Source organism: Lathamus discolor, chromosome 4 (assembly GCF_037157495.1).
Source record: "Lathamus discolor isolate bLatDis1 chromosome 4, bLatDis1.hap1, whole genome shotgun sequence".
NCBI lineage: Eukaryota > Metazoa > Chordata > Aves > Psittaciformes > Psittacidae > Lathamus > Lathamus discolor.
In genome coordinates, this window is record NC_088887.1 from 4,169,539 (window position 1) to 4,194,273 (window position 24,735).

The 24,735-nt window shown below is 42.3% G+C and overlaps 1 protein-coding gene across 6 annotated transcripts in view; it reads left to right on the plus strand.

Annotated features, from left to right (window-relative positions):
* NSUN3 (NOP2/Sun RNA methyltransferase 3) overlaps positions 1–24,735 on the plus strand; it is a 97,095-nt gene that overhangs the window by 67,131 nt on the left and 5,229 nt on the right. For 4 of the 6 annotated variants that reach the window (XR_010612074.1, XR_010612076.1, XR_010612073.1 and 1 more), the window contains 5 exons: positions 8,000–8,121; positions 10,800–10,940; positions 11,672–11,728; positions 12,159–12,332; positions 12,433–12,526. The gene's annotated coding sequence lies outside the window, so the exon portion shown is untranslated. Of the gene's footprint in view, positions 1–7,999; positions 8,122–10,799; positions 10,941–11,671; positions 11,729–12,158; positions 12,333–12,432; positions 12,527–13,758; positions 13,815–24,735 lie in introns of all 6 variants that reach the window. The other 2 variants (XR_010612077.1, XR_010612078.1) reach the window with 2 other exon arrangements.

Genomic DNA, 24,735 nt, shown 5'->3' on the forward strand with positions numbered 1-24,735 from the left:
TTACTTTTTGTGTGTGAGAAATAGAGTTTATGTGCTAGGGGGGATAAATTCCCCCATATGTTGGCATAGCGTGTATTCTCCAGTGATTATCCATGCTTCGGGGGTGTGAGGAGGCTGTAAAGGCTGTCTAACGCCTGGCTCAAGCTCCTCTCAGGTGGAGGAAACTTGAGGCATTAGACTCCGTCCAGCTATTTTGGGTCACTGGGTATCAGAAGTGCTTGGACCACGCGCAGCTGGGAGAGCCAAGCTGCCCTGTGTCCACCACAGCTAGTTCCAGATGGCTCCAACCAAGCTGCGGTGGGGCACAGCTGAGCCCTGCAGCCACGGTGGTGATGTTGAGGAGGTTATTGAACAGTTAACACCCAGGCTTGCTAAGGTGTCTTTTGTAAAGGATGCAAACCAGTTATATGAAACCATATTTTCTATTCTCTATACATTTTGGGTTACTGAGGGAATTGCAGAATTCCTATTTCAAGATGACATTGATGATATGGACAGTAAAATTATTGTTAGCGTGATGTCTCAGGCTCAGTATTGGGCAAATGATGCAGAGTTGATTTATTCAGAATTGATAGATAACAGTAAATTCTAGTAGAGGTGAGTTCTTGGAGAATGTCAGTCAGATTCATAGCTTCTTGATTAAGGACTTTGTTGATACCCGTGAAGGTTTAATAGACACTGATGCAGAGTTAGGTATAATCTTGATGTAGCAGTCTTTGGGTTTATCAATGTGCCTTTAATTTACCGGGAACTTGCCAGATGAGGAAGTAGCTGTCAGTGGGAAGACACTACCCAAAATCAGAGTGGCACTGTTGGTGCATTTCAGGTCCATACCAGGTCTATGGTATTTTACATCCCCACTCATCACCTAGAAATAAATGCACTCTTAAGTTTCACTAAACTTGTAGGTGACATAAAGGGCATCATCATTTTAAATGCTGAGGACAAATGGCACTCTTGCAGATCTAGATCACTGAGAAGCTGGGCTCCAATCAAACAAAAGTCACGTTCAAACAATACGGATTTTGGTTCAGCCGAGTATAAAATACCACTGATTTACAGAGAGTGAGCAGTGGTGGTAGCTTTGAAGTGAGGAACTGAAACTACACAAATCGGAAAGGGCTTAGGTGGTGGCATTAGAGAATCTCAAGTCTTCAGTGCAAGGTTGTGTCAAAAAGGCCTGTTGAAATCTGGGGCTGTCAATAAGGCATTAAGGAAAATGAGGGCAAAATACGTGATTTTATTTCTGTGTCGTGCATTGGCAACGACTGTTGAAATAGTTCTGGAAAAACTGTATTTTATGATCCAGTGTTTCTTTTAAACATTTAAACAGCCAGTGTGGAAAACAGGCTCCGAAGTAATCCAGAGACTGGAGGTGCCTTTTGCAATAACAAATGCAAAACCAGTTCAGTTTGTGTAGGTATCAAAAAGATGACTTTGAGATGCCTTGATTGCAAAATGTAAGTGCCTTGATTGCAAAATGTGAGTGCCTTTGAGGAGAGAAAATACCAGGTAGTAATGGGCTCTTCAGACTAGCATAGAAAGACACAGCAGATCAGTTGCTGGAAGCTGATGGCAGACAAACTAATCTGTGGTCATGAGACCCAGTTTTAACTCTGTGTGAGTTGTTGTCAATGGTACAAACTCCCAAGGGGAATGTTTGGGCTCTGAGTTGCTGGCTTTATGAAATCAGGTCTAAATGGCTCTCTGGAAGACATTGTTTAGCAGTAGGAAAGTTACTGGGCTTGTGTCATTGGTAACTGGCTAAAATTTAGTGGCATGCGGTACAAAGGTCATTCAAAATGACAGTAATGGTCTTGTCTGCCTTTAAGCTCTATAAATAAATGTTGAAGTTAAGCTCAGCTCCTTCATTATGTGCAGCACGACTGGCTGCTTGTATTTAACTTTATTCTTATACAAGCCTTACTTTACAGCCTCCGATATTTCTATACATGAATTGAGAAGAGGTGACTCTGCAGTTACTCGTCCCAACATTTGGTTTGTGTTTGTGATCAGGCCAGCCTGACCTGTGGGTGCTTAAGGGCTGCTTTGTGCCCATCAGGTTTTGATAACGCCCAGTCCCGTGCCTTCAAGTACCATGCAGCCCAACCCCCTGTGTTTGGGGCAACAGCTCTTTTATCACTTGCCTGCTCCTTGCCCAGAGAAAGGAGCAGAAAATGCCACTCAGCAAGACTGAGGCCATGAAACTGTGTTAAGCAACACTCATGGCAATGACTGGATCTGCTATTTTAGTGTAAGTGCCTCGATGTTTTTGAAATGGTAATCTTCTTGTGCTGTTATGTGTAAAGGTGACCCCTCTGTGTCAGGCTCTTGGCAGTTTGCTCCAGACAGCTAATCAGCTTGATTCATTTGGCGGGGTGGTCAGTCAGCACCTTCTCTGCAGAGGGAAAGCAGGATTGAGCTCTTCACTGATTTGCAAGGGTATAACAGCATCTACCAGAAATGCAGAACTTGCTGGAGATGCATTAGGGTTTCAGTTTTGTGGCAGCTATATACTTACCAGGGGCACAAAGATTACAACCACTGTTTGGCTTGCTAGCAGCCATGCAGGAATAAGGAGGGACAATGTCACCTGAGGAATCCTGAGCTCCTGCTGGAGAGACAGGCCCGAGTGAATGCATTTCTGCAGTCAGCTCTCTTTCTATCTGGCTTTTATCTCGTAGTTAAAATTGCAAAACAGAACGAAGTATGGTTTGGGATGTTTGGTTGTTACTGCCTTTGGCCACACGATGGCACGCATCAGTCAAATGAGCATTACAGTGTTATCCGAGGGCTACCGCGAACGGAGAGGGCTTACGGCTCCTGTACAGGGCTGTGGCGGTCAGGGTTTCTCCTCCCTAGCTTCTGGTTTGATCCGCAGTTTGCCTTGATCACAGCGAGGGGCTGTGGCGCTGAAAATATACTGCAAGAGAAGGGCAAGAAGGGTCTGAAGCAGGAGCAAACAGCACGTCTGGCAAAAACCAGCTTTTAAAAGGGGCTGGTAGCAAGAAAACCCCTGGTTTTCCTGGTTGTAGTGTTTTGCCTTGCTATGGGTTTCTCTTCAAAGGATCAGTCAACACCCAAGAATCAGGAATCACGTTTTATTTTTCCAGGTTATAGAAGAGAAATAACGTGTTGTTCTATATAATGTGTTGTACTTCCTTTGAGATGTGAGGTGGGGACTGAAAATATTCGTGACTAATGATCTTTGCCTCCCCAGTGCTACGGAGATGGCTGGTGGAAACACGTAAGCGTGCTATAGGCTCAGAGTGGTCTAGTGTGGTATCTGTAACTCAAATAGTGTTTAACCAAAATCAGCCTCAGAAGTTACTATGAAGTTTATGCTTAGTTTATTACAGCTTCAGAGGCGTTAGTTCCTGCATCCTGCATTTATTTCTGCTTCCTAATTACTAATAAAACAGGAAAAGCGTGTTGGTTCCATAGCTCTCACCAGTTTATATATATATATATGTGTCTGTGTGTATATATATATTTTTAACATAATTTGCATGAAGGAGGACTCCCAGTTGAATGGAAAATGTAGAAGTATATTTCATATTAATTCTAGTGGTAGCAACTAAAGACCAGTAGCCCACATAGCAATACTGCAATGTAGGATTCGAATTAAAGACCAAACATTCATGGGGGTGTAGAAAATAAATGCAGGGGCCGTAGCAATCTCCGTGGGCATCTGCATTTTACCGTGATGCAAATACTGAGGACAAAGACAGGAATATAGAAAATCGTTGTCAGGGTATTCGCAGCAGTGACCCCAAGGCAGCACTCGCTCTTCCATGCGGAGTTTCTCTGTGGTAAGTGGTACATGGCTGAAAACAAGATAAGGAAGGACACATGAATCTGAAGGAAGATTTTCAAAGGTTAGGCTGACTGCTGGGAAGAGATTATTTTAGTGTTGTTCTCTACCTCCCATCCTCACCCGATAGTGCCTCAGCAGGGAGATCGAACTACTTCACTTCCAGTTCTTCTTCCACTGCTTGCTTTGTGTGGGCTCGGTTTCTGTGTTGCCATCAGAAACACGCAGAGGTAGGGCATAGCTGCCAGGAGAAGCCTGTCAGGCCACTCTGAAAGATGCTGTATCTTTATTAACAACCATTTGTGGGTGTACTTCTGCTTTTAAGCAAAAAGAAAGGTTGGGCAGGGCCTTGAGCAACCTGGTCTAGTATGAGGTGTCCCTGCCCATGGCAGGGGTTGGAACTGGGTGGTCTTAAGGTCCTTTCCAACACAAACCATTCTATGAAAAACCTGCAGCCCTAAGTCCTCAGAAAGCTCCTCGCTCATAAAAGTGCCGTCAGATCCCTGAATGGCAGATGAAAATTCCCAAGCATCAGACAAGCATTTGACATCTTTGTTAGTAAACACACGCGGCACAGTTGCATTTCTTATGACACTGAGTTACAGCACAGTGTGCTCCACGTTCATCTCTCCCCCCTTCCTTGTGCTTTTCTCTCTTCTCCTCCCACCCCCATTGCTGGCAAGCTGATTCGAGAGAGGCCAGAGATGACACCCGTGCCTCTTTCAAGCTGAGTGCCTTTGTTAGGCATTTGAGAGGGTTGCTTTCCTGCCCTCGGGTACCCTAGCACACAATGTGAAAGGTGCAGGAGTTCAGGGACTGCTGAGTGCTTAGCTGCTGCACTTTGCTAAGCGAAGGCAACTTGCGGGCAAGTACAGCAATTAGAAGGAAAAGAAAATATTTTTTCTATGGGGAATGTTCGTTGACCCCACAGCTGTAACTTAGAATGGAAAATAGATACATAAATAAAGCTGTCTCTCAGAAAGGGAGAATTAGTCTGGTTTTTAAAGAGGCAAAAATGCTTTTCCACACAGAATTCATTGTGCCGCACAGAGGAAACAGCACAATTTGAATGTAGGCTTTTACATGTAAGGTACTTTGCAATGTAGCTTTTCTAAATTTATCTTTTCATAGTAAACTATCACTAAAATGTTAGCTTTGAAAATGCTATCCTAATTCCTACTGGTATCTCAAGCTGTGTTTGTCATGCCTTTCCTAGTGAAGAACTTCATAAACAATCCAGCATCCTTCGCATAGTTATTGTTTTGGCCTGGAATACAGTCAATGCTGTTTTCTGAATTAAAAGTGCAATGCAAATCAGGTGGAATCACAGAATCGTTTACATTGGAAAAGACCTTGAAGAGCATTGAGTGCAACCATTAATCTAACACTGCCAAGTCCACCACTAAAGGATGTTTCTAATCTACATGGCTTTTAAATGCCTCCAGGGATGGTGAGTCCACCCCTTCCCTGGGCAGCCTGTTCCACTCCTTGCAACCCTTTCAGTGAAGAAATTCTTCCTAATATCCAATGGAAACCTCGCCTGGTGCAACTTGCTGCCCAGAATTCCATCTCATTTGGCATTTAGGAAACACAGGCTAACTGCTCAGATTTGCAAAATCCCTTGGGTTTTTCACTCAGCAAAGATGGTTAAGACCTTGAGTTTGTATCTCATCCAATTAAATTATCTTGGGTTCCTGACTGCAACACTAAGGTACTCTACTAATGTGTCTCCAAAGAAAAGTTATATTCCTAATTTGCTTCTCTCTGGTACCCTTTTTGAAGAGCAGTGTAGAGGATTGGAACCAAGTTTCATTGTGGTACTTGTCATTAGGTAATATATTCCAAGGCTTGCGCTGTATTGGTCGCATGCCATGATGAGTATATAAATAAGAGTGAAATTGGAGCCAGATCAAGCTCTCTGTTCTTGCTTCAGATTCCCTGTAATCTGTAGCTCAGTTTTAGGTCTGGTAGTTGTGTTGGAGCTTAATGCAGTTTAGTTTTGATGGTAGGCATGATGCTTCAGGTGGAAGTATGATGTCTGGGTAAAGCAGAAGGCCTTCCTGAAAGATATTTTTTACTTGGAAATTATAAAGAAGCCAAAGAAAAGTTTAGTTCCACATGTTATTGCAGGGGAGGAAATGGAGTGTTGAGCTCAGGAAAGCACAGAAGTGTTACTGTGAGTATAGAAATGACATCCATACACCACAGAAAGTCTTTGTAGGAAGTGCCCTGTGAAATCTTTCAGGCTTAGTCTGCTGGGTGGCTGCAGAATCAAGGAGCCCACTGCAGAGCTCAGTATTTTGTTTCCCAGATGAACATGTTTGAATTAGATGTTGTTTCCTGATGTCCTCTCTGGCGATGCAATGCTTCTGTTGTTGTGTTGGGCCTGCTGGCTATTGCTGAGTTGCAAGGTAGGAAGGTCTCAGGACCAGCCTGTGAAGAATCCAGAATCCGGGACTTAATGTCTCCAAGTGCCAGCTGCCTGCTAAATCTCACTGACTGCTGTGGCAGGAGGCACTGTGACCCTTTAGGAAAGACCCTCATCTTGTCTGCCTAGAACTAGTCCATGGCATCACAACTTAGACACGTGCAGTAGGTCCTGGAGAGCACACAGTCCTCTGTCCCCAGTGTTTCACTCCAGACATGTGCCCTATAGCAGCTTGAAAAGGGTACTGCAGATGAGTCTTGTGGAGCAGCAGACTAACCCACAGATACAGCCAGTAAGGTACAGTAATATGGATTAAGTTGTTCAGCTCCAGTTTGGCCTCAGTTAGTAAGTGAACTTCCTTCATTTCAAATTGTTCCCAAGGCTCCTTTTTCCCCTTCATACCCTTAAAAAGCGGTCATATTATTCTTGGGTTGTTGCATTTGGGCTCGAATGGAATTTAAACTGCCTGCTGACAATGATGAATGAATCGACTCCAAATCCCTTGATGTGGATCAGCTATATACCATAACAATAATATTGTTGTTTAACATTTATGCTGAAGTAATACCATGAGGAATCTCAGCCATTCAGGGCCTTATTTGGTTAGGAACTGAATAAAGCACAGAGCAGAATAACAATCTTGTTCCGAAGACAAGACTGTCTAAAACACAACCTGTGCCAGTAGCAGGAGGCAAAAGAGACGAGGAGCAGAATGATATAAATGACAGTTGCATCTTTATAGAGTTCTGCAGACTGTCTGTGCTGCTTAATTTTCTTGCATGGTTGATCTGTGTTGTTCCTAGATCTTGCTCAGCCTTATCCACTTTCATCATCTGTACCTGTGCTGTCAAACAAACTCTTACACCTCGGGTTTTGATGGCAAAGTTTAGAAAATGTTGAAAAAGTGAAGCTGTCCAAGAAATTCCCCAGGACGCTTTATTATTGCCTTTGGACCATGACTTTTTATTTGGCTTTCTGTACCTTGACATCCAGAATCAAGCTTACTCGAATGAGTTGTTCTGTGCAAGATGTTTGTGAAGCAGTCAGTCAAATTCTTTACTTAGATTGAATTGTACTGAATCTACCACGTTCCCTTCCATTTCTCACTTTGTAATGGTTTCAATATTGTAATTGGACTTGTCTGCATTTTATTTTCCTCAACTGACCCATCCTTGCTCCTGTTCACGATCCCTGTGTCCTAAAGGGGAGGGATTTTGAATCACTTAGCTAATGGGTCTGATTGTTTTCTCTGGGAGACCAATGCCACAGATTTTAATCAAAGTAAGCTCAGACCTCTTATTTCAGGAGGCGCAGAGTATTCTCTTGGCTGCTTGTGCAAGTCCCACCCCACTTGTACAGTGTTATAGATGAGTATTGTTTCAGTTTGGTTTTGCTTTACAGAACATGTCTCAAGGTCTCAACGAGACATTTAAAGTGGGTTTTAGCACACAGATAAAGTTTGTGTATGTCCATGTGCATGGAGATACCAACATGTTGGAAGAACATTGTGGCTGTAAGGACACACTGCTTGAAAACCCATCACATCAAGGTCCTGTATAGAAGCTTAATTTGTATCCCCGTACCCCGTGTGTATTTTGACCCAACATTCAGTTACACGGTCCCATGGCATTGCCTATTGCAGTATCTCTCACTTGGGAATCTTGGGTTCTCTCAAAGTTCTTGGAGTTGAATAAGCTTTACCTTCATCTCCTCCATGCTGGGGCAATGCTTGACCTGCCTATCACGTTTTCTTCCAGTTGTACACATCCAGTCCTGTCTTAGAAGATGCAGTGAGAATGTGCGTTGTCCAAACACTGAACAGAACCACATCGGAGCTGGAAATGACAATGCCCACAGTGGAACCAATCCCTCTATGCAAGTAGGTCTTTTCAAGGAAGGCTGTCTACACTAAAAATTGTGCACAGCATTCCTTGCTTGCACACTCAAACCCCAGAATGCACGAAATCAAAATACAGCCTCCTACTGACCTGGGAACAGAGATTTCCTTCACTAGGATGAACAGGACTCTGCCTTCGTGTAACTGCTTACCTATGAAGTAGTTAGACATCATCTAGACACAGGATATGAATACACAGTTGTAACTTTTTGGAAATCATTCTTCTAGGCTGGATGACTTGTACCATGTTTTTTAACATGATTTCTGTCATTTTGTGAGCCTGTATTAAGCTGCAAGAGTTACTTGATTGCTGTCAAATAGAAACAGGTCCAGGTCTTAAATTTAAATACCCAGGGAAAGGGAGGCATATATACTTAAAAACTCAAGTTGTGATAATATGGTCGTAATTCCAAATGAGAAATGATTTGCTTTTCATATATTCATGTGAAGAGGATGTGACAAGACTAAAATGACAGAGTAAGTGGGGTTAGTGCAGGATTACTGCTATTATCCTGACTTGACATTGTTTTAAGATTAACTAGCATTACTTTAAATCAGGGTAATGCTTGTCAGACTAGCTGTCTTGGACTGCAGTGCCCTCTATCTAGCTGCAGAAATACATACAGGCTTGGCCATTTTAGCATCTATCTGCAGTCAGGGTGTTGCAAAGGACACTTAACTGTGCTTTGGCTATTCATCATCTTATAGAGCCGGAATGCTTTCAGGATTAGCCAGGGCAGAGTGGCGTGTCTCTGCCAAGTAACTGTGCGATTTCTGCTGGGCCAATTGCATTCCTGGGCAATTCTAACAACAATTGCATCTGCATGGAAAGAAGGCTGTTTTGGGGCTGGGTTACATTAAAGGGAAAAGGAAAACAGCATGGATAAAACTGAGCAGAGGAAGACAAAGGAATAGGGAGAAAAATAAGCATATATGCCAGTAAGTTTCTAGAACAGGTTGCTGTGGTTGCTTGAGCAGGATGTCAAAACATACTTTGAAAAATGATGCTCTATCATTCTTGGGAAGAATGCAGTGTTGAGGAAGAATGAAATAATGGGAGAAGGGGATAAATTCCAAAGCCAACCTTGTCCCTTAAAGGACATACCGTGTCCTGCACATCCGGGTCCAACAATGGCATCTTCTCGGAGATGCCTTTTGGCCACCATGACCTTAGTCAGGAAAACATGCAGCGTTTTTCTGATAAAATGTGCTGGAAAGGGAAATTTTGTTCCAGTTTATTGAATGATTGATGGTAATTTATATCCAGTTCAGAAAAGCTGTTATGTTCCTCAATCATTTCTTGGCTAGTGTGCTAATCAAAAGGCATTGTATAGGGCTATTGCTGAATTTCAAACAATGCAATAACAACAACTTGCTTACGGAGGAACAAGAGGGGTCCCTCCAGAAGATGGGTGTATGGTAGTAATTATAAGGGCAATGGACTGGACCTTGCTTATATGTGCTAAACAGAAGGAAGCATTACAAAAGCTTTACTGATTTCAGGAGTGAGTTAAGCATTTAGGAAGCAATTACCTCTTGCTTTAAAGTGAGATTGAGGCATGGAGGGTATTTAAATGTAGTACCAGGCCTAAATAGCAAGAGGAAAGTCGGAAAAAGATTTTTGGCATTGGGGAGATTTCTGTTTCCTCAATGGAAATCTGTAATCGATGGAAATTAGGCTTCACAATGCATAAACTGCACCTGAGAATGCAAATATAACCCCAAAGTCACTTAAGCAAACTAGAAAACATGGTGTCTCGCTTTGCAAAAAAGGATGAAAACTGGAATGACTGCCCAACTCAGAATACTATGATCAGTGACACGAATGGATAGCTGATTGCTAGTGGCACCTCAGAGGTTGACACTAATGCTAGTGCTCTTTAACCTCTCTATTTACAGCCTGGATGATGAGTGAAGTCTCAGCAAATGTGTAATAACTAAGTTGGAGGGATCATTTGATGTGCTGGAGGGCAGGGCTGCCTTTCAGAGGGACCTCAACAAGCTGGATAATAGGGCTGACTGGTACCGCCAGGAGTGCAGCCGCTGCAGTGAGCCCATGCAAAAGCATGGCTGGGGAAAACAGAGCAGGGAAAACAAAGGAGAGAAAACAGCTCTGGAGAAAAAGGTTGATCTCAATGGATACCAAGTTGACAGGTCAGCAGTGCATCCTTGAACCAAAAATCACCACCACATCCTGGGTTGTAGCAGGATCGCTGAGGGCAGCGATCTTCCCCTCTATTTTGGCACTAGTGAGACTGCATGTGGAGCACTATGTCCAGTCTGGGGTTCCCCAGCACAAGAGGGAGGCTGAGGTACCGGACCAAGCCCAGCAGTGGGCTGCCGTGCTGGTCAGGGATGGAGATGCAAGGAGATGCTGTGAGAGCTGGGTTTGATCAGCTGGAGAAGTCAAGGCTGAAGGCAGGGAACTTTTGATTGCTGCCTGCAGCTGCTTCAAGGAGCCAGAGACTGTTCGGAGGGGGACTGTGATGGGATGAGAGACAATGGACAGAAGTTGGAAGTTCAGATTACATATTAGGGAAGTTTTCCCCACTGTGAAGAAGGACAAACACCGAAACAAGCTGCCTGGAGAAGTTGTTTTCTTCATGTTATGATTATCATATGCTCTGAGGTTTGTTCTAATGTACCTTTTGTCCTCACAGGATACTTTGGCTTTATCTTTCTGAAATTTCTAGAGGGAACAGAGTGTTTTGTTGTCACCAGCAGCACTATGAGAATGATCGGGCTCTGAACAGAAAATGCAGTACAATGGACAGGCAGGGAATGAGGCTGAACAGCTCAGTGTGAGTTATTTCAAATACACTGCCTGAAATGCTTTGCTACTCTGGCAAGACAAGCCCCGAAAGATACAAACCCCTCCCTGGGGAGCAGAATTCATGTAGCAAATAGTTTTCAAATGCTTCCGTTGCACAGAATTCCTCCTATTCTGCCTGCCCACATTGGTTGCTCTTTCTACTCAGAGTTAGCTATCCGGGAGTAAAATCCTGACTTTGCCAAAGCTGGATTTGGTATCAGTATAGCAAGAACTTCACTCTGGCTTTTGGGACCCTTTGAAATACTTTGGAAAATGAGCTGAAATTATAAGCAACCTATCATGATTGTGTCTTTTTCCTGTCAATGTCTTCATGGCAAAAGCCCTTTGAGGCTAAAGACTGATGAACATAGGTATCTGTATATATGCTATATATGTGCTTAGATACATGCATGCCCACATGCATGCATACATGTGTATATATATACATATATATATACATATATATATATATACACATGTTCAAAAGGACAGCTCTAAAAGACTAGAATCATGCTTTGGTGAACTCTCTGGTTAGGATGTAGTCCTGAATAGGTGGAATTACAAGGGTATAACCTAGATACTCAGGTAATAACATTTCTTTGTGATGGATGTGTGTTTAAGGGCACTGCTATGCATAGGATTATTTGTTGGGGTTTTTATTCCATGACAATGAATTTGTGGAACATGAACCCGTCACCTCTGTCTTTCATCTGCCTACAGATGTGTTGAAATACCCAAAATAAATAGAAGGAACCAGAGAACTGCAGGATCTGCAAGGTAAAGTGGATGCTTATGTGTTTGGTTTGTCATCTGCTTTACTTTGGACCAAATACGTGTTTTCAGTCCAAAACAACAGCGTATATTTCTTTTATTATCCATGCCCCTTGCCTCATATTTAATCGTCTTTTTTTATTTGATTACAACTCTTTCCAGACATGAATTAAGTTATTAAAAGTCCTCTGGAAAATTCTGAGCACCTCTTCTGTGCCTTAAATATTGCTTACACAATTCAGCAAGCTGCAAAGCTTTATTTATCGAACAGATCCTTATTCTTTTAAAGAGCTGCACTTTGCACTTCTGTTTTGCAAGGAAGCTGTTAAAGGCAAAGAGAAAGCTGGCTGCCGCTGGCTCTAATTATTACAAATGCTGTGACAGTTGTTGCGGCAACAGACAGGTGAAAATTATTTATTTATTTATTTATTTTTAGATCATCATGATGGTTCCACGTCGGAATGAAGCATTGCTAACGACTAGTTTGTAAACCGATAATTCCTATTGGCTTTACTCCGTGAACCACAGGGAAAACACCTGGCAAGCTTCTTGATCCCAGCCAACTCTTGTTAACCTTGTGGCCTTCACAGTAACTATCAGCAGGCACCAAGTCAGTGCTGCTAATAAACCAGCATTAAAACCTCCACCTGCTAATAACAGCTTACTGCTTTTCAGTATCAAATAAAAGGAAATTATCTGTTTAATTACAGTCAAAGAAATTTTGCAATGCTCTGCTGCCTTGGATGGTGATAATAATAATGAAATGCGTTTAAGGACACGGCTACATGAACTGATTGTACAGAGGTAAGCTAGAATGGCAGTAGCTATTGTATGTTAACTTTCTGCTAGGCTTTTTGCCTGTAATAAATGTGGAACATCTTATTCCTAAGTGAAGGTAAGATAAACTGGGGATAGTCTTTTCACAAATGGGTGTAGGCAGTTGTACACAAGGTTGTATCCAAGGGATTTTTTTCTCCTCATTGCTGCTCCCCTTATTATTGGTAATCCTTTGCTAGTTTGGTTTCTGCTGGTTTGCTTGTTTGTTTCTCCACTTCAGCAAAAAGGCTGAGTGTGCATCACTTATTCTTTCCTAAATGAAGTTGCGTCAGGCCAGGTAGGACTTTGATAAATGTTACAAAGCCAGGGTAGTTCAGCTGATATTTTCCTTTCTTGAAGTAACAAGACATTCAGCTTGCATTCAGAGTGTTGTTCAGCCCCCAGTTCAGGAAGGCTGGTCCTCTTGAACTAGCCCAGGTACCCAGCTTGTTTCTGCTTATGAACTTGCACGTGCTGACCAAAACCCTTCTTTATGTTGCTTGTAATATACCATTGCACTAATGTGCTGTATGTAGGCTGAAGACGCTGCAAGAGGGCCTTTTACCATACTGTTTATTTCCTGGAGGAAGGCACATCTGGGAAGAGCACTGGTGAAAGCCCTAAGACCTCTGCGGGCAAAAGAGGAAAAGAAGATCTTGAGCCAGTTGTGCCTGCTACTTGAATATCTATTTATCATTCCCCACAGCTCCCTCACAAGCCATTATGCTACTACTCCTCCTGTTTCTGTGTAACATACTTTTCTCCAATGGGTACTGTGCAGAATCTGTTGATCTTAACACCTGCCAAAACAACTGTTCATCCAGAGGTTTTCTTACATGAATGAATTTTTATTCCAGAGATTTCCAGAGTGCCTGATACAAAAATATATTGGTTGATTCAGCTTCAGATTTCCTTCATCTCATAGGTGTATAATAACTTTCTTGCCCCCCCCCCTTTTCCTTTCTTTTCCATTTGCTTGAGGAAGGAAGCAGAGCACGCAGCAAATGATCTGTTCTACTAAGCATATCTTCTAGGTCAAAAAGAAAGTCTGTGGCAGACCTAAGAAAAGACTGAAGAGATACCTTTAGCCAGAAAATCAATCCTATTCTGGTACTCTATGTGCAGCAGTAAAGCAGGGAGAAGGCAGTGGGAAGTAGCTAATATATTTATTCTGTTAGGAGGGTGTTCTTGCATTCTGATTTTTCTGCCTAACTTTTCAGGAGCACATGGAGGAGCAAACACCTTGCCTGGAAGTCCCATGTGGGTTGTAGGGTGGGTTAGTATTTCTGTCTTTCAGGCATAACATCTCCCTTATGAGGAGAGGCTGAGGGAGCTGGGTCTCTTTAGCTTGCAAAAGAGGAGACTGAGGGGTGACCTCATCAATGTTTACAAATATGTAAAGGGTAGGTGTCAGGATGATGGAGCTAGGCTTTTTTCAGTGATATCCAGTGATAGGACAAGGGGCAATGGGTGTAAACTGGAGCATAGGAAGTTCCACGTTAACATCAGGAAGAACTTCTTTACTGTAAGAGTGACAGAGCACTGGAACAGGTTGCCCAGGGGGGTTGTGGAGTCTCCTACACTGGAGATATTCAAGGCCCGCCTGGACAAGTTCCTGTGTGATGTACTGTAGGTTACCCTGCTCTTGCAGGGGGGTTGGACTAGATGATCTTTTTAGGTCCCTTCCAACCCTTGGGATTCTGTGATTCTGTGATTCTTTGCTTTGTTTTCCAATTCTTACGTAAATGCCTTGAATATTTTAAGGACAGAATTAGCTGGATATTGAAGCACCAGTAACACAATCCCCATGGAAATGTGGTTTGGATTTTTGAACGTTTTAGAACAGAGAACACAAATACCACTTCCCTAATCATACTGTACGTGGAAGATGCAACGCTCTACTGACAGTTGGTCCTCTTACCTGTTCAAATGTTGCCACCTTCGCAATGTGTTTTCAGCAGGAAGTGATTTCATGTTGATAGTACAACCTGTCTGAATTCCAGCAATTTTAAGAACTTGAAATATAAAGATCTATCAAAATCAAGATTATCCTTTTAAAAAGAGGTATAATGTAACGGTACTTTGCTCTTAATCATCTAGCAGAGTCTCTAATATGTGGGAACGTTTGGACCAGCAAGCGTAATTATATAATGAATGGAATGAGGAGATATATATCATTGCACCTGCCACAAGTCAGTGAGTTAAGAAGTCCCACAACATAGTCCAACCTCTCACTACTTCCAGGGAGAGAAATAAAGACTTAGGTGGAGGAACTGTAAAGGCAAGGGGATATCGTTCATGTCAACTCTGTTTCAAGAACTTATTGGCATTATTTATTTCTCCTGCGAGCCTTGGCTGGGTTGGCAGCATTATTGCAGCTTTACTGTGGTGAGCTGCTGAGAGGTGATATCTTCAAAGACAATAAATCTTTAAAAGGACAGGAAAACATTAATGCAGTACATGCTGTTTGGGTGTTTATAGTTTTGCTCTTTTTAATTCTGCTTTGCAGAGAAGCTGTTGTTGGGAATGCTTATACAGCTGCTAGCCTGCTTTCTGTAAAGAAAAGGCATTTCTTACCTCGTTTTTTCCCCTAAGTTTGTTTTTTTTTAATCTCTCCTGATCAAAATGTAGGCAGAGTGCATTTCTGATAGGAGACCATTTTAAAAAGTACTTGTGAACAGTGTGGACAGAGGAATAAAAGGCCGCAATAGACTACATTTTATTTTACATTAGAAGGTCTGTATGGCAATAGTGTCTAGTGAGACAGGAAAATCATTGCCTGGTGCACATCCGACTTTCTGAAGATCGTCAGGTTATGACAGATGAGCCAATCAAAGATAAGAAATGCTAAATATCTGCAAGTCTTTTAAGTCAGTTGTCTTGGATTTGCAGGGTTAGCTGTGTGCCTGTAGCTTAACGAAGATTTTAATTGTTTCAGTCAGTAGGAGTGAACTCAGATATACCACTGTAAGAAGTGCTCGTGTGTGGTCCCTTAGCCCACCGATTTTGGTACAAATAGTTACAAACTGCAAATTTGCACGTTTTCGTGGTACTCATGTTAGGAAGTCAGTTATGCAGCTGTTAATTTGCCTAACACCTCCTTCCTCGTATTCATGTTTCCTATGTGGGGAAATTTCCCACATAGGCCACGTGCCCTCCTTCCTGATTATGGCAATGGCTTATAGCACACAGGCAAAACCTGAGAGGTTTTCTGAGACTGTATCTGTTGGGCTTGACTGTCGCCTTACCTTACTCTTTGGGTCTTGCATACCTTCATCTCAGGTGGGGCATAAATCTTTATCATGAGATTTAAGGGGAGAAAACCTGTTTATCCTCCTTATGGTTTTACCCTGCTGTTACCAAATTTAGGGCAAGGCTTTGGAGAAAAGGGTGTCCAAATGGACATGAAAGGAAACAAAGTGGCTGCCTGTCACTGTTGGTGCCAGAAATCCTAGAAATGTAACTTTGGAACATACAGAAAACTAAGGCATGATGTTTCCCATGTTGTTGACAACTCCCATGTATTGTAGACATCTCCTGTTGTTTGTGTTCTTTACGGCACAACTCAGGACACTGGTACAGAAAGAGCTAAGGCAGTTCTATCTAGTGTCAGTAGCAAGTAGGTTAAAAAAACAGCTGGCATGGAAGAGAGAGCCCAAGTAAGTGTTTTTCTACCACAGTTCTTTCTGTCACTGTAAGAATGACTCTTGTGGCATTGTGTTAGTAGTTCATGTGGCAACTTGACATACTCGATGGGTTTGCTGACCATAATGCCCATAACTTTAAATGTTCTGCCGAGTTTTGTTCAGTGGCTACAGAGAGGAAACAGCACAGTAAGGAAGACTGACGATCATTGGAACTGGCAACCCAACTAGTCCTGAAGATTTTACCAGTATCAGCTGCTTAGCAGAAAGCTAGTACCACTCTGAAGACATGCTAGCATAGTAACTTGGTCAGGTTGGAAGGGGGTACAGTGGAATGTTACTTTCCACTTTAACATGCCTGAACCAACCTTCCCAGGAGAAAAGACACCAGTATAAAGCTTGCTTGTCAGCTAATATAAGTTTATTTTCTGAGGAATTGTTTTTTTCTCTATTCTTTCAGCCAGTTTGCAATCAGGTTTAATAATGTATTTAAAGAAAAGTAGTTACAACAATATTTATAGCTAAGAGACACAGAAAAACACATTCAGTGCTCATAGGATGGCTTGACTTTGAGGGTCACTGAAATCAGAATAGGGTGTCAAATCTCAGAAGAGGTCAGTGTTTTTGAACCAAATGTTGGGCTCCTGTTTGAATGACATTTAGCAACAAACTTGTGCAAAGGCGAACTGTCTGCTATGAGAGACTTGATTGTTTGGGAGACAATAGATCTAACAATGTGCTCATAAAGGGTTGCTTTCTAAAAAGCAAAGCACCACACTCAATGGAGTGGGAAATGGGAAAAGGCATTTTGAGGGCCTGTGGGTGTTCTTTGCAGGGTTTTTTGGTGGTTGTTGTTTGTTCTAACCCTTTATGATAAGAAGGCAGAGAGAAAGGATGCCAAGTTGCTGAAAGTGAACTTAACTGTTGAGCTGGAAATATAATATCCTGGGGAAATTGGGTGGCTTCGTTCATGTGGCTGGGTACATGACGAGATTGGTGAGGAAGCATAGGGAAGTTAGGAATTTGGTGAGCTGGCAGTGTAGTGGAGCAGAATAACAGAGTGTGGATGGAATAAGAATTGGGTTGGTAAAGTGCCTTTGGTGCTGGATTGTGCACTGCAAACCATTTACAGAACAGCTAGTCAGATACCTGTAGTGTAGCATCCAGGCAGTCAAGCAAATCTCCTGTACAATAAATGGCACAAAACATGTTTTTTTTTGTTGGGAGTCGAGTATTTTATCAAGCATCTGGTTAGCCCAGGTCTGGCAGGCAAATCCCTGAAAACCCGGGATAGTGGCCAGCCTCCCACAGGCTGGGGACTCATCAGGGATCTTCTGCATTGCAAGAAACTCAAACCAGAAGGGTTTTGTTTTTTTTCTTTTGAAAAGCTGAGTGGAAACATTTCTCTAAAAGTTCTTCTCTAACAGGTTATTTTTCTTCCCCTTCAATAGTTACAAACAAAGCTGTTGGTTAAAGAAACTCTGTAGGACCCACGCTTTCAGCAGCATCTTCTTTACCACAGAGCTGTGTTAATGGTGTCTTCAGTGTTGTGTTCTTCTCTGTGTGTGATGGGAGATGCAGGTGGCCTGTCATGAGCTGGATCTTGATCTCTATGTAAAGTGTGCTCATCTGAAAACCGATGGGGAGACCAGCCTTACTTTCAGGACTTAGTGAGATGCATTGAAGAGAAAAAAAATGAATGAATGAGTCAGTGAATGAGGGCATACTTCTGGTTTCTATCAGGAAGCTTAGCCACAACTGCTATACCACAGTGTGCTCTAGCTACCATTTGCCCTGTACATTAACATGTATGTATTTCTAACGGGCATCAGTCACATGAAGAACCCATTCTCAGAGCAGTCCTCTGTTCTGACTGGTGTCACTAGCTTCTTTCTTGATTTCTGGAAGACTTTCCAGTATGAGCAGTCTTTTGCCAGTCTGATCCTACATTATGTTGGTTTATAGCTTGCACTCAGGGTTTTGCAGTGCTTACCTAAACCAGACTTCTCAATGCATAGTTACCATAGTGGAGTATGCAGAGTAGGGGTTGTTGTACAAGGAGCCAAATTTACAACTTGTGGTGAATGGGACTTTAGAAATGCTGAAGAACAATCTTTACTAATGGTGTCTGTAAAACAAATGCGGTCCCACTTTCTGTACATTCTTTTGTTTGCAGCACTGGCAAAGGGATAGACATCAAGGCAGGAAGGCTACCAAGAATCTAAAGTGAACATGTACAGGCATGCTGGTGCATTAATATGTATGAAAGACACATGGTTTCTCTTGCAAACAGAAACACCTCCTCTGCAAAGAGTGATAAGCCCTAGGTTGTTGTTTTTTTTTTTCCTGTGACACTGCCTATAATTGCTAGGAAAAAAATAAGCTTAAACGTAAAGTTTCTAGAGCACTGTTCAGTATCCATAGAATGGATTTTCAGCACTATTTTTAGCTATTGCTTGCTGGGTTAGAATGCAAATAGCTGTGTGTGCTCTGAAGCTGCAGAAGTCCATAAAGACAGAAAATAGTCACATTCCAGGGGGAAAATGTGCCATCCCTCTGGTGTCTGTCCTCACAGATGAGTCTTAGAAATGTTTTGCTTCATTACTGCCCAGTGTTCAACCTATTTCTGTTAACAGTATTTGAAGCACATGGGCTTTTGGCTACTGCTGATATATTTCCATTAATACAGTTAGATAATGTTCTTGTATACACCAGTCTATCCTAAGTAGAAGTAATGGTACCAGTGCTACTCTTCGCCAACGCGTTGTCCCTGAAGTAACGATCAGTCTTGAGCAGTGGGGTAAAAATGTCACACTTTTTCATAATGGAATGATGAATTAACAGCTGGAGAGCAGATCTGAAGTGAAATGCGTATCCGAGTTTTTGTTTTCCAAACCAGCTCATTTTTCCTTAAATGATCTTGAGGAGTGACATAACGAATTGACAAAATGAGAAGAACCTTGTTTGGTGCTCTATCCTAAACAGGAAGGTTGTAGCAAGCTGCTGTATGATTATTTACCTGAAGAATTATATAGGTAATATAATATCTGTATTATTATAATATATATATTATATAGGTATTTTCATTCTGAGAAGAATATAAGAGACTCCTTTTGTAAGTTCAGTGGTGCATCCTCTTGTATATTTTAAGAAGCTTTCAAATATTGGGTTATGATTTACAGAAAGGCTGCTTCCAGCTGTGCAATGGTATAATCTGTGCCTGTATATATACATCTAAATAAAGCAGGGCACTGACAAAATGTGTCCTTTGACACTGCTCGTTTCACTTCTGCTACAAGTGCTCCTGGTAAGCTTAAAACAATGCTATGGCTAGGTAATAACCCTAATACTGGTAACAATACCAGTAACAGTGCAGCAGTATTACCAAGCAGAAATCCTGTTGTGTTGGCTGCAGCTATGTAAGATCTTGTGGCACTTGGGATGAAGTATCAGTCTGGTACCCTTTTATTCCCATTGAATCTTGCTCGGAACTTAGGTAGCACCAAGAGCCCCCTTTCTTATGTGTTTCCTCTCAAATTTGTTTTCATTTTGGCTTGGTTACAGCCTCTTTATTGCAAACAGGCTCTTAAATTTCCTAGACTGAAATCATGCTGGGGAGGACACCTGGGAGTCAGTGAAATTTAGTGGTGGCAGTAGGGGACCATTTAAAGGCTCTGTTGAGATCCTTAAGAAAAGGTGAGGCTTTGAGATACAAAGAAAGTGGCTGTATCACATCCTGTATGCTGAATATCATTTAAACGTGCAGCTGCTTCTTGATTTAAGCATCCTTCCATTAACCAGCTGCTTCAGTTCTGGCAGAACTATTTTGGGTCTATTTCCTGCTGCAGACACAATGGGAAAGACTGTCTCTGGGGAGCCCTGGCTTACCTCCGAGCAGGCAGAGGGCAATATGAGAACAGTTGCAAATCATTCAGGGTACTTCAGCTGTATTGCTGATTGTAACTAAAGCCCATCAACACGCTCCCAGTTTGGTAGTGAAGCATGGATCACTTGTCCTGGTTTTTGCAGCAGATTTAATTTCCTTTGCAACTGAAGTGTAAGCATCGTCTAGGAAGAACCAATCCTTTATTTTTAATGTTTCCGTTATAAGACAAGAGTTGCTTTATATACAAAATGTAAACTCCTTCAATTTTATCAACAGAGCGGGTGACAATTCAATCTTGGGGCAGAAAAATAACTGTGTTCTAAAACCGTGTACAGTACTGACTTTAGGACATAGTATCACTGACTTTATTAGGATTATGCATTATTTCGCTGCCTTTAAAGCATTGGTTGGCTATTCAACCTGCAGGTCATTTTCATATTTGCCAAGAGTCTTAATTTCAAGCAATTTTTCTCTCCCTGTGCTTGAAGTTTCTGCAAGCTCATTGTCTGGGTAACACTGCTCCATCACCATGCCTGTGTGTGGTTTGGCCACTGCATATGTAGGTAACGAATAAGTATGTAGGTAATGAATATGTATGTAGGTAATATGTAGGTAATAAAACTCTTTTAAGTAAGTTTCAAAGTCTCCCGACTGCTGTAAGTAACCACCTACCTTTTGAAACCTCTGGACAATGTGAAATAGGAAAGAGCAAATCTTTGACACGTTACAATAGTCAAGGTTAATTCTGAAGCAGTATTTGTGTTTACCATCTCTTAAGGGAGTGTATTGCTGCTGTGCATGCTACTCAGTTGTTTCTGGAGCTGAAGAAACACTGCTTAAAAGGATTAATTTGGCAGGTACTCCGGAGACTTTAGAAGGTAAACAACTGTTTCTTTTTTGTCAATATGGCAATTAAGGTCCAGGAGATTAAAGAAAAGAAAGTAAATGCAGTTTTGGCTCCTACTGTAGACTGATGGCTTGGTGAGCCTTAGAATATTTAATGAGGTGCTTCAGTGGTTCCGGAGTAGCAAAATCCAGATCAGGTGTGAAAGATTAAAGATCAGTGAACTGCAGAGTGTGAGTTAGGTGATGCCCAGAATCAGGCAGATAGGGTTTCTTACACTCAAGATTTTTGTCCAGATCGGTTTGGTAAATAACATGTCTTTCAAATGCAAGAGATGTGCTGAAGATGTCACAGATGCCTGGAGGTTTCTTCATTTGGCCTCTTGTAATAGCATCATTACCAAAACTTCTGCCTACTGCTGGGTTTTGGGCTAAGGAAAATCAGGAGTCTTCCCAAGAAGTTGGCAAAACTGGGAAAAACAGTGTTACCATTAATAGAATTGTGAATTTCAGAGACACAGTTGAGACATGTCGATCCCTTAACAGCCATTAAAGGTGATGGGACAGTTTCATTCTTAGCTGCGCAGATGACACAAAGTAGACACGTCCAAGTGTTTGTTTCCCCCAAGTCTCCTCTTTTGGATGGCATACTTAGTACCTATCCTTAAGGGGGTGGCTGTTGCGTCTATTCAAATATACCTTCAGGGACCTAATTAAATTGTCTTTCCTAAAGTGGTGGGCATTTAGAGGAGGTTTAATTTGAAATCAGAAATTAAAAAGATCTGAAGTTAATTCAGAATGCTGTTTATATGACATTATAGTTGGAGATGTTGGCAGAGCATTATCTGTGTGTAGCGCAAGGACAAATCTATTTGCATCATTTTCTTCCCTATCTTTCCCCTCGCCTCAGTGCTGTTCCCACTGTTTTCAATCCAAAATCTGTTGCTCTTGTTGGACGTTGGAGTGGAAAGAGATGATCCTTTGAAGAAGTTCTTGTTTTGAACAAGACCCTAATATATTGCTTAGGGAGCCTTTATTTTGGCACACCAATGTGTCTAAAGTGGCAGCGTTGGCTTCAAGTCCTCTGGACCTTCTCCATGACAAATGCAGGGAGAAATAAATGAGATTGCTTTTCTGGCTAAGTGAAGAATTTAATCCATTCTGCATTGTCTCCATTGAGCTGCCCTGCTCTATCAATTTAAACAAAGGCAGCCATACATCACTTAGAGAACAGCTCAGTTGTTTTCCAGAGCAGCCACTGGTGGACGATTAGATCACACTGCAGAGCCCTCTTCCTCTGGAAGTGCTATCTACTGTCTGAATAGTGATACCTATGGAGAGAATATTGAACATACACAAGTCCCTGAGCACAAAAGGATTGCCAAGGGAGCTGGCCAATGTCACAGTGAGGGTGCTATTTATTCTATCAGGAAGGTCACGGTGATTAGCAGTTTGCTGGAGGAAAAAAAAACTCCATACCTATTGTCAGGAAGGGAAAGAAAGAGGATCTGGGTAGTTACAGTATGGTTACCTTCTCTTCAGGCCCTGGTAAGATTATGGAGCAAATCTTGGAAGCTGTTTCCAGGCACATGAAGAATGAGAATATTCTTCTTCAATGAGAATATGAAAAATAGAAACAGCCACTTCAGATCTGCCTTGGTAAATCATGTTTGCCCTAAGTACCTTGTATGATGAAATGAGAGATTCTCCGTAGTACCACTGTAAATTGGAGAGATATTGGTTATTCAAGTGGATAGTAAAGTGGGTGAAATGTGGCTGTATCATCAGGCTAAAAAGGTGGTGATTATTCACCTGATGTTGAAATAGTGGCTGGGTATGAGTGGTCTCTAATACTGTTAATCTATTTGCAACCTGGATGATGGGATATGTTTCTCTCGGCAAATACATGCATGATACTAAACAGGATAGCAAGCCAGCCTTTCAGAGGGGCCTGAACAAGCTGAAACAGGCTGTCAGGAGCCTCCTAGAGCTCAGCAAGGGCAAATGTGACTTTCTGCAAAGGCCAGTTGCATCCTTGGCTATCAGCAGGAGTATAGCCAGTGGGCTGTGATCTTCCCCTTTATTTGTCACTAGTGAGACTGCGCCTGGAGCGCTGTGTCCAACTGGGGCCTCTCCAGTAGAAGAGGTGCTGCATGGAGCCCAGGCATGCTGGGCAGGGCTGGAGCACAGGGTGTACAAGGAGATACTGCAAGAGCTGGGCTTGATCAGGCTGGAGAAGGATGAGGGGAGGGAGACGTTATTGCTGCCTGCAGCTACTTGGGGAGGCAGAGGCAGGCTGGCGTACAGTGATAGCACAAGAGGCAAGAGCACAAGCTGTAACATGGGACATGTCAATTGGATATTAGGGAAAATCCTGGCTGTAGCAGGGTTATATGCTCATTTCCTATCCTCGCTGTTAGTTCTTATGCTTTTATTTCTGCTTCACAGAATCAGAAACTGGGTTAGAAATGTATCTCTGTTCATTTTGATACTTCTACATAGACTACATACAATGATTTATCTGTACATTTGTAATTTTCCAGTTAAGGTTGATTTAGACCTCTATTTTCCCATCCTGCCCCCCTGCCCTTCGCATATATAACATCTGTTTTATATCATTTTATTCTCTAAAAAGAGTGCAGCACACTCTTTGAATTTCTTCTTAATTCCATTTCCAAAAGTGTTCTCTGGGAGGAGCGTTTTGTTTGGGATCCTAATCTGGATCTATATATATGTTTTCTACTGGCATTGCTATTTCTGAGAGGGGTGCAATTGTCTTCTCTCCTACCTGTTGAGCTTATTGCAGAACAGTTGAACAGCTTTATAAAACCCCCTACCAGAAATATATTTATAACATGCTTTGGTACCAATATTCTGCCTTTCCTGTGTGTAAGGAACCTTTTGCAGGCAGTTTTGCGTGCTGTAACCGCTCTCAGCCTGTTGTGGATTCACCTTCATATTTTACCTGTGCTGAATTCCTTGTGCTCTTCAGCTGTCATTTGTAGACAAGCCCCAAAATGGGATTTTATTTTTCCTTTCTTTTAATATAATGAAAGCTCTTTTTCCAATAGCAATGTTGTCCTGGGTTCAGCAGTAGCAGTCAGTTTTTCTCCTTCTGAGTAGCTGGCGCAGCGCTGCGTTTTGACTTTCAGCCTGGGAACAGAGCTGGTAACACCGATGTTTTTAGTTGTTGCTAAGTAATGTTTACTCTGGCTAAGGACTTTGCGAGTGCTGCGGGTGTCCTGTCCCCTTCCCCAGTGACTTGTCATACAATAGAATCATTGATCATGAACCTGATCTGGCTTATGTTCCCAGCGTGGTCACCACCTTTATACTTTGGGAGGTATATAATAAAAGTGCTTAGCAATTACACATCTTTTTTCTCCTTCTCGGGTGGTCAACCTGTGAAGGAGACATTCTTTTATCCTCCCAGCCCCCCCCCCCCCCCCGCCCCCGACCCTTTACAGCATCATTTGAGAGTTTTGAAGTTCTTGAATGTCCTTTTAATACTGTTGAGACCTGTTTGTGATGGGGATCATCATGTTGGCACGCATACAGAGTGTGTTTTGCCCAGAACCATTTCGTCTGATTTCAAGAGTTAAGCAGAGTCAGGTTTGGGCCTTGTCTGGGGTTAAACGACGATATAGGAGGACCAAGAGATTTTCCCCGAGGCTGGACAGCCATGAGTGGCAGGGTTTGTGGGATAGTATGGGCAAGTATCTAGGTCAGTGGGCCCTTCCAGTACTTTGGAATTTCACCACCGAACAAGTGCAAAATCTGGAAAAATTAGTAAAACGCTTAAATGAGGTGTGTGGTCAGTCTGG